This window comes from Megascapheus bottae, chromosome 11, assembly GCF_031878675.1.
Source record: "Megascapheus bottae isolate mThoBot1 chromosome 11, mThoBot2.hap1, whole genome shotgun sequence".
Classification (NCBI taxonomy): Eukaryota; Metazoa; Chordata; class Mammalia; order Rodentia; family Geomyidae; genus Megascapheus; species Megascapheus bottae.
This window is the reverse complement of record NC_143519.1, coordinates 53,940,612-53,951,286: the sequence shown is the minus strand read 5'-3', so window position 1 is coordinate 53,951,286 and position 10,675 is coordinate 53,940,612. Positions and strand designations below refer to the sequence as shown.

General features: G+C 37.2%; 1 non-coding gene across 1 annotated transcript; it reads right to left on the bottom strand.

Annotated features, from left to right (window-relative positions):
- Positions 1 to 8,965: 8,965 nt before the first annotated feature.
- LOC150057090 (U6 spliceosomal RNA) lies at positions 8,966 to 9,072 on the bottom strand. The gene has a single exon (XR_016537221.1). It is a non-coding gene; the product is annotated as a U6 spliceosomal RNA (small nuclear RNA).
- Between the last annotated feature and the right edge of the window lie 1,603 nt (positions 9,073 to 10,675).

The following is a 10,675-nucleotide window of genomic DNA, read 5'->3' as shown; positions in this document are numbered from 1 at the left end:
TGGTAGCCTAGAGACAAGACTTTTATCACATGGATCTGTGTGATTCTCATTAGCATGAAAGCATCTGACAGCATGGGTCAGGTTGAAGTACTAGAGAAATTGGACTTTATTTCCTTCCTGATTATAAATATCAAAGGATTAAATCATAAGAGAAAAAATTATCCTTTGAGGACACCCACCTTGTGACTTTTCTTTACACAATTAAAGAAATGGAAACGAATCAGACACAGGAATTCAGGAAAGCAGATTTAAGGAAGTTATTCCTAGGTAATAGTGAGGTTGTTGGCATTGAATGGTTAAAAAAAAAAGTAGGGCCATGAGTTTGGTAGTAAAGTGCTTGCCTAGTATGCACAAAACCCTGGGTTCAATTCCTCAGTACCATATACACAGAAAAAATGGTGGAAATGGTGCTGTAGCTCAAGTGGCAAAACACTAGCCTTGCACAAAAGAAGCTCAAAGACAGTGCCCCAGCCCTGAGTTCAAGTCCCAGGACAGGGAAAAAAAGTGATGGTAAGGTCATTTTTACAGAATCTGGGAAGAACTTGCAGAATTCTGGGAGAGATGCCACTGAAGTAATTTCCAGAAAAGATGGCTTTGTCCCAGGAACATCTGGAAAAGTTGTTAAAATTATTCAACTTTTCCAAAAAGGCACTAGGAATATGCTAAACTTATGGTAATGCAGTAAGCTAAAAATATGAATAGCATTCGGAATGCCAGAATAATCTTCAATACAGATTATTATATTCAGCCTAGAATCTTTAATGATGACAGAAAAACAAGGATCAGAAGAATCGGGCATTGCTGGTAAGAAAGGTCTTTCAAATAACACGTTGCCAAAGTTAGAATTAGTGTGAGTTGGAAGTCAGCAATTCACACTTTTCTTTAAACTATGTTCTGGGGCAATGGGTAGGATGAAGGTGGGAATCTGGGAGTATAAAAAGAAATTTTCATAAATTCAAACTAGCTGTATTACCTGGGCACAGGTGGCTAACAAGTCTAACACTAGCTGTTTGAGATGCTAACATCTGTGGCCTGGCATCTGGAGGACAGAGAAATACATGTTCAGTGAACTCCTATCTCCAAAATAATTAGTAAGAACCCCAAGGCTGACGGTAAGCATCAAGTGGTGGAGCGCCAACTGACCAGGCATAAAACCCTGAGTTAAAGCCCTAGTATTCACAAAATATTACTACTAGTGCTACTACTAATAGCTGTTAAAGAAATATGAGAAATAATGTTTGTCTGATTTGGGGAGGGGAAAGTGAGGCACAGAAACGGTGAGAGAAAGGGTGAACTATGTCAGTAGTGATATTCATCAGACACTAGGTTGGAAATGAACTATACAACTTGTGAGGAGGGGCCTGGAGGGAAAACACTGGGAGAAAATGAGGGGGAGGGTGACACTGTTCAAAAAGAAATGTACTCAGTAACTGACTTGTGTATCTGTAACCCCTCTGTACATCACCTTTACAATGAAAAAAATTAGAAATATTAAAAAAAAGTAACATCTGATTCCTCGGTACCACATACACAGAAAAAAGCCAGAAGTGGCTCAACTAGAAGAGCACTAGGCTTAAGAAAGCTCAAGGGCAGTGCCCAGGCCCTGGGTTCATGACCCAGGACTGGCAAGTAAATAAATACACAATAATAATATAATCCTAATAAGCAACAATAATTTCAATGGAATTTAGAATGAGGAAAAACTGCCATTGATCTAGTTTTTGTTTCTAAATTTCACAAAGAAATATAAACTCAAAAATCCATTCAATATATGTCCACTAGTTAATGAAGTTAAAGTATTTATTCTGTTTTAAAGCAATCTAAGTTTAGTATATTTTTTTCAGTACCAGTTCTGGGGCCTGGGCACTGTTTTTGAGCTTTTTTGTTAGCACTGTACAACTTGAGTTACAGCCCCACTTCTGATATTATGGGTGATTAACTGGTGATAAGAGTCTCACAGAATTCCCCTGCCCAATCTGGTCTTGAACCATGATTCTCAGATCTGAGTAGCTAGGATTACAGGGGTGAGACACTATGACCCAGCATAAGAATTACATAAAAATATAAGCAAGCATAACAAAATAATCTCATCAGTAAAACTGACTGCTCACATTTTGAAGGATATAGAATACTATATGTTACATAGAATAACATAGCATTTTATATTTAATACTATAAAATATAGTATAGAGGACTAGGAGTGTGACCTAGTGGTAGAGTGCTTCCCTAGCATGCATGAAGCTCTGGTTTTAATTCCTCAGTACCACATACACAGAAAAAGGCAGAAGTGGCGCAGTGGCTCAAGTGACAGAGTGCTAACCTTGAGCAATAAGTGTATAAGAACAGTCCCCAGGTCCTGAGTTCAAGCCCCATGACTCAAAAAAAAAAGACATTAAAATATAGTACACAGCATCGTAATATATTATAAAATATAGCATGTAGTATACATTATAGCATATAATTATGTTATAAAATATATGATACTATATTTATATAGTATTACTTTATAATACATAATGTTATATGCTATTAGTGATATATATGTAATGACACATTTTTAGATACATAGATCACTGTATTATGCTGACTCTTTGTTACTGCTGTAGTAAAACAACACATATTTACTCATTATGGAAAGTCAGAGCGATGACTTAAATCAGGGTCACTGAGCCAATCAACAAGGCTGGAAGCTCTAAGCGGGGATCCCCTTCCTCACCCCTCTTAGATTCTGCTCCTCTTGGCTGTGTGCATTTCCTGGTTGTGGCTCTCCCGCCCACCCCCTCCAGCATTTCATTCCAAATCTCTGCTTCTGCCAGCACACTTGCAAGCTTCGAGAGTCTGATCCTCCTGTTGTGTATTTTTGAAGGATTTTTCTGATTATATTGGGTCCATCTGGGTAATCTAGGATAATCTCCCTATCTCAAAATCCGCCACCAAGTCTCTTCTACTATATAGGTAAGATTCATAGGTTCCAGGGATTAAAATGCAGTAGAACTTGGGGGCCATGATTCTGCTCAATTCACCATTGATAATACTCTTACTTCACCTATGACGAAGTAAGAGGAATGAGGAATGCCAGCAAGCCTTCTCCAAACCAGCAAAGTCACACTAAGACTTTTTAATATCCACAAAGTTACACCATGTATATATGAGTAATGTAGACCTTGGTTACATCACTGAAATACATGGGAAGTTAGTAAGAGCAAAGCGGTTTTGTAAAGATATTTTTTATCCTGGAAATGTGTTATTTCTATGATTTTTCACTTTCATATTACCCATTCACTTCTGGGTCAAAATTACTTCCTGACGTTAAATGAATTCACTGTCATTGAGATGGGTGTGAGTAGGTTTCTTCCTTAAGCCATTACCCAAAAAGTGGAAACGTTTCCCATTTTTTTAAATCTTTGATACAGCCTCCTTTATAAATACTGTGATTGGATCTGGAATCTCACTCAAAGGCCTGTGTGCTAAAGGTCTCATCCCTCTCCTGTAGTGTTATGGAGACAAAGTGGAATCCTTAGGAAATGCGGCCTGCTTGGAGAAAGCTATGTCCCTGGGTATCTGGCCTTGAAGGGATATATTGTGATGCTGGCTCCTTCTCTCCCTTACACTTTCTGCCATGCTTTACCAGCATTCCCGTGGGTTTCCACCCAGATTAACTCTACTGCCATAAGCGAAAAGCAACAAGGCCAAACAATTAAGGGTTGACATCTCTGAAACAGAAAGTAAACCTTCCCCTTTATTAAGTTTGTTTGCCCAAGTGTTTTACTATCATGATATAAAGTTGACTAACACATAATGTAAACTCAGCAAAGTCATAAATCTTACCTGGCTTGTGCAAAATTGTGACTCTACCTCCAGAATAGTACCTGGCACAAAGTTCACTACTTAGTAAATATTTATAGAAGGATTTATAACCCTCCATACACACAGAACCACAAATCATTATGGGAGTCTTCCATTTAAAGTTGTTAAACACTGGTAATTTATTTCTCTCTGAAGTTTAAATTCTAAAATCATTCTTCCTAATTTCTTGCACTGAAAGTACTGAAGCGCTATACTTCTATGCTATCTACATTTAATGGGTCTGATATTTTAAAAACTTTACTGTTTATTTTCCTTTTTCCATAAAGAAATAGACTATTTATTTGATAAAGTAAAAATTAGTTATGACTTTTTATGAACTTTTTATTTGAACTCAGTGAGTGGATGTCAGGTTTCTGGTAATATGTTAAACTGTTATACCTGGAACCCAGAGTGATGATTTAATTGAATCTGTGGAACTGTCTCAACTAAGAAGTTGAACTCCATCTAAGGTTATAAGAAATATACGCTCTGCAGTAGTATGCCCATTGTGATTTGATTTTTGCAGAATTCTTCATTTCTTCTTTGGAAATATGAAAAAGAGGAAAGGGCAGACATAGAGTTTTTGAGGTTCAGCAACAGGATGCAGCCTTGTCATTTGGAAATAAGTGCAGTTGTTCAGAGAAAGGAAACAAGGCCTCATTTTGTATCACTCCATTTTCAAGATCTTCATAAATTAAAATCAGTACTATTTTATTGACTTATGTTGATCTCTTTCACTTACATTGAACTAATCCAGATAAGTCATCACTCAAATCTTCAACTTTAGTATCAGTTTTTACTCAAATGCCTCTGCATTGAATCAGTATGCTGCTTTGTTTCCTCCACATACCCTTTATTTACCAGAAATGCCCATAGACTTGTGTTTATTGTACAGCTGGAAATTGAAATTCATAATGGCAGATAAAAAGTTAATTATATATCATCACCACTTAAAAACTTAAGACTCAAGCCGAGTTTGGTGGCTCATGCCTATAATCCTAGCTACTCAGGAGGCTGAAATTTGAGGATCAAGGCTCAAAGCCAATCCCAGCACAAAAGGACCTGAGATTCCCATCTCCCAAACCTCCAGAAAACGGGAAGTGGAGCTTGGCTCAGGGCTAAGGTGGTAGCCTTGAGCTGAAGAGCTCAGGAACAATGCCTAGGCCGAGTTTAAGCCCCATGACCCACAAATAAATAAATAAAATAAAACTCAAGACTCAAACCCAAAAACTCAAAACTAAAACTTAAGTGACAGTGGGTTCATGTCTATAATCCTGGCTACTCAGGAGGATGGAATCTGAGAACGATGCTTTGACAGAAAAGTCCATGTGACCTTTATCTCACCTTACCAAAATGGCAGAAGCTGTGGCTAAGTGGTAGAGCATCAGCCTTGAGCAGAAAATTCTAAGGGAAAGAGCCCAGGCCTTGAGTTCAAGCCTCAGTACCAGAATGCACATGCATATGCATGCAAACACACACACACACACACACACACACACACACAGTCGTGACTATTTTAACAAAAACATTTTCTAGTTTATTCCAAAATTATGATAATTGTACCCATATAAGTTTGGTCTGGAAGATGCATTGAACAAGGGAGATCTTCCTCTCTGACTTCTCAGATCACACAGTGGTAGAATTATCAGCATCTTAGTTCCCAAAAGAAAACTTAAAAGTAGTATGACTTCATTTTCAATGTTTCAAACACTAGTTTGGTATTCACATTATCTTCTTTTCCCTTCCACTATATCCAACACACGAATTGCAATTCATAGTATCAAATATACACTCATACCATTTTGTATCAAATATATCTGGTTTTTATTTTTGACACTGTTCTGGCAGAGGAAGTTGAAGGACCAGGTGTACTTCAATTCCACTTATAAGTCTTAACAGCAACCTCATATGGCTTTTGCTGAAACTTCAGGAATCAGCAGGTTCTGTCTGGTGTTTGGTGCTAGCTTACACTTTTGTTCTGGGTGTTTTATCTAGAGTTAGTTCCTATTTATGGGTCTTTACAGCTCCAAGTCAGGATTTGAGAAGCAAAAAGAATATCTAGGGACTTGCAACCATAGTATTCCTCAGTTCTAGAGTGTTTGCCCATTCTACCTACTGTGGCAATTCTCTCAGTATATATTTGCTTGAAACACAGCACCATGGGGTAACTTTTTAAAATATATTTTGTTATTTTGGATTTTTTATTGTTGTTTTTCTTTTTGCTCTCAGGAGGAGAAATGAATGCAAATATGTTTTCTTCAATTCCTGAAAGTAGTCTTTATACACTAATAAACAGTGCTCTAATATTCAATAGCACTAAACTTTGTTAGCACTGGTACATTGTTAGTTTAACTCATTTTTAACTAATAGTTATTTTCTTTTTGGTTGCTGAGGCTTGAACTCAGAGCCTTGTGCTTGCTAGGCAGATGCTTTACCAGTTGAGACATGTTCTTCACACTTGGTTTTTACTAATTATTTTTTTTCTTTCTTATTTATTTTTTATTGTATTTAATAAAAGGGTAACATGATATTTGCCAGATAGAAGGTGCATTAATTCACATACATTGATACCCTTCCACATGTCTTGGTCCCATTACCCTTCCCCCCCAACCCCCTCTTGGTTTTCCCCCCCTTCCCCGTCCAATTTCAAATAACCAAATACAACTGTATCCAATATATCAGATAACAAAGTGAGATATTGTGTCAATATAAGATAACAAAGGAACAGCAAAAGAGATGAAATAACATAGCACAGTAAGAACAGCAATCATTCATTATATGGCTTTTGTTTCAATATCCTAGAGGTCCATTCAATTAGCTTCATACTATATGGCCTTATGTATCAAGTTTTTGCTCTATTGCAAATCTCTGCTAGTAGGGCCCAAGGTTTCTACAGGTTATGATGAATGAGGGAAACCATTGAGCCTAAGATCCTTTGAGTCTGGCTTACTTCAGTTAATATGATTTTTTCTAAGTCTTTCAATTTCCTAACAAATGGGGCGATGTCGTTTTTTCTGACAGCAGCATAGAATTCCATTGTGTACAAATACCACATCTTGTGGATCCATTCATCAACTGAGGGACATCTAGGTTGGTTCCATATCTTTGCTATGGTAAATAATGCTGCAATGAACATTGATGTGCTAGTGGATTGAGTATGCCCTAGTTTCTGGATGGTTGGGTAAATGCCAAGTAGTGGAATTGCTGGGTCATAGGGGAGTTCTATGTTTAGCCTTTTGAGGCACTGCCACACTGCTTTCCATAATGGTTGAACGAGTTTGCACTCCCACCAACAGTGTAGTAGTGATCCCTCCTGGCCACATCCCCTCCAGCATCTATTGTTATTAGTTTTCCTGATCCTGGCCATTCTAACTGGAGTGAGGTGGAATCTTAGCATTGTTTTGATTTGCATTTCTTTTATGACCAGAGATGTTGAGCATTTCTTCATGTGTCTATAGGCCATTTTTGTTTCTTCTTCAGAGAAGACTCTCTGTAAGTCTTTGGCCCATCTTTTAATGGGATGGTTGTTACTTTGGAGATTAGTTTTGGAGTGATTTAATTTTTTGAACTGTTGATATATTTTAGATATGAGGCCTTTGTCCGTTGTTTGGTTGGTGAAGATCTTCTCCCACTCTGTAGGCTTCCTAACTAATTTACTAGCTATGTCCTTTGCCATACAAAAGCTCTGCAGTTTAATGCAGTCCCACTTATCCAGCCTTTCTCTGATTTGTTGTGATTCTTGGTCCTTATTAAGAAAGTTTCGACCTGTGCCAAGGAGGCCTAGTGTATCTCCTATTCCTTCTTGTAAAGTTTTCAGTGTGTCAGCTCTTACCTCAAGGTCTTTGATCCATTTGCAGTTAATTCTAGTGCAGGGTGACAAAGAAGGATCCAACTTTAGTTTTCTGCAGGTGCTTAACCAGTTCTGCCAGCACAACTTGTTGAAGAGGTTATCTTTCTTCCATTCTATTTTTCTGGCTCCCTTGTCAAAGATTAGGTGGCCATAGGTCTGTGGTTTAATATCTGGGTCCTCAGTTCTATTCCATTGATCTTCAGGTCTGTTCTTGTGCCAGTACCAAGCTGTTTTGGTAATTATTGCTCTGTAATAGAGTTTAAAGTTTGCTATTGAAATTCCTCCAGCGCTGTTCTTTCTCTAAGAAGTGTTTTTGCTATACGGAGTCTTTTATTATTCCATATGAAATTTTGAATTGCCTCTTCTATTTCTTTAAAGAATGACATTGGGATATTGATGGGTATTGCGTTGAATTTGTAGATAGCCCTTGGCAAGATTGTCATTTTCACGATGTTGATTCTTCCAATCCAGGAGCATGGGAGGTTTTTCCATTTCCTTAGTTCTGCTTTAATTTCCTTTTTCAGGGTTTTAAAGTTTTCATCAAAAAGGTCCTTTATATTCTTAGTTAAGGTAATTCCTAGGTACTTTATTTTCTTTGAGGCTATTGCGAAAGGAGTTGCCTTCCTGATTGTTGCCTCATTCCTCTCACTGTTGGCGTAAAGGAAGGCAGGTGATTTGTGAGGGTTAATTTTATAGCCTGCTACCCTTCCAAAGTTTTGAATCAGCTCGAGGAGCTTAGGAGTAGAGTCTATAGGATTCTTTAAATACAAAATCATGTCATCTGCAAAGAGGGATAGTTTTACTTCCTCTTTCCCTGCTTGGATCCCTTTTATGCTTGCTTCTTGCCTTATTGCATTGGCTAGGAATTCTAATACTATGTTAAAGAGGAGTGGAGAGAGTGGGCATCCTTGTCTCGTTCCTGATTTTAGAGGGAATGGCTTTAGCTTTTCGCCATTAAGTATAATACTAGCTGTGGGTTTCTCATACACAGCCTTTATTATATTGAGGAATGTTCCTTGGATTCCTAGTTTCTCCAGAGCTTTTAACATAAAGGGGTGTTGGATCTTGTCAAATGTCTTTTCCGCATCTATTGAGACAATCATGTGATTTTTGTCCTTGCTCCTGTTGATGTGTTGAATTATATTAATTGATTTGCGTATGTTGAACCAGCTTTGCCTCCCTGTGATGAATCCTGTTTGATCATAGTGTATAATTTTTTTGATAAGTTGTTGTAGACAGTTGGCCAGTATTTTGTTGAGAAGTTTTGCAAAAAATATGGAACGCTTCACGAATTTGCATGTCATCCTTGCGCAGGGGCCATGTTAATCTTCTCTGTATCGTTCCAATTTTAGTATATGTGCTGCCAAAGTGAGGACTTTACTTATTATTTTGAAGATGGAGTTTAGTGCACTTTTCTGTTCACATAGGTACCAAATTTTCATTCTCCAGGTCTCAGTCTTTTGAGTAACTAAGGCACAAGCTGAGATTGCCTGGCTTAAATATTTTCAGAGGAAAATTTTCACACTTAGACTGATTCCTGCCTCAAATTGAACCCTGGTACGATAACTGTATATAAAATCAGTTAAACATAGCTGCTTTTTGGAAAAAAAATCAAAACTGACAGATCCCCAGCTAGAATGATGAAGAAAAGATGACATTCAAACCAATAAACACAGCAATGCCATGGGAAACATTACAAAAAACACCCAAGAAATTCCAATGATCATAAAAGACTACTTACAAAATCTATACTTAAAGAAAAAGGAAAGCTTAGCAGAAATGGACATATTCATATAAACTGCCTTAACAGAGCCAAGAATATATATATATACATATACTTATATATATATGAAGATACATATATCTTCATATGTACATATGTATATATCTCCAGGTATATCATCATATATACTATATATGGCTGAATTTGACAATACTTTTAAAGATGAATTAATACCAATACTTCTCAAAGTTTTCTGTGAAACAGAAACAGAAGGAGCAACAACAAACTCATTTTATGAAACCAGTATCACACTCATCCCAAAACCAGGTAAGGATCCAACAAAAAAAAAGGGAATTATAAACTAATCTCTGATAAGCACAGTGGCAAAGCACTTCAATAAAATACTAGACAATAAAATCCAATCCAAAAATAAATGTCAAAAAATCATTCATATAACTAGGCATCATCCTCCAGGCTGATTTAACATACCCATCAATAAATGTGATTTACCATATCAACAGAGCCAAGGGCAAGAGCCACGTGCATGGTCATCTCAATAGATGTCACAAAAGGTGTTGACTAACCATTCATTCATGTTAAAAGCTTTGGGAAAGCTAGGAAAAGAAGGAACATTACTTTAAACTAATGAAGGCTATATATGACAGACCAACAGTCAACATCATAGTGAATGGGGAAAAACTAAAACCATTTTCCCTAAAATCAGGAATAAGGCAAAAATACCCACTCTCTCCACTCCTTTTCAATATTCTCTGGAATTCTTAGCCAAAAAAATGCAAGAAAAGAACATAAAAGAGATTCATATAGGGAAAGAGGTCAAGCTAACCCTACATGCAGACAACATGATCTTATACCTAAAGAATAAAAAAGACTCTATCCCAAACTACTAGAGATGTGGCAAAGTGACAGGATACGAAATTAATCCAGGGGTCTTTCTGTCTGCTGACAATAGACAAAAAAGAAAAGGAAATCAGGAAAACAACTCTATTTGCAATTGCCTATAAACAAAAACCTAGAAATAAGCCTAAACAAAGATGTAGCATATCTTTATAGTGAAAACTACAAAAATCCAAAGAAAGAAATCAAAGAGGGGGACCAGAAGTGTGGCCTACTGGTGGAGTGCTTGCTTAGTATGCACAAATCCCTGAGCTCAATTACTCAGTACCATATACACAGGAAAAAAGCCAAAAGTGGCACTGTGGCTCAAGTAGTGGAGCACTAGCCTTGAGCAAAAAGTG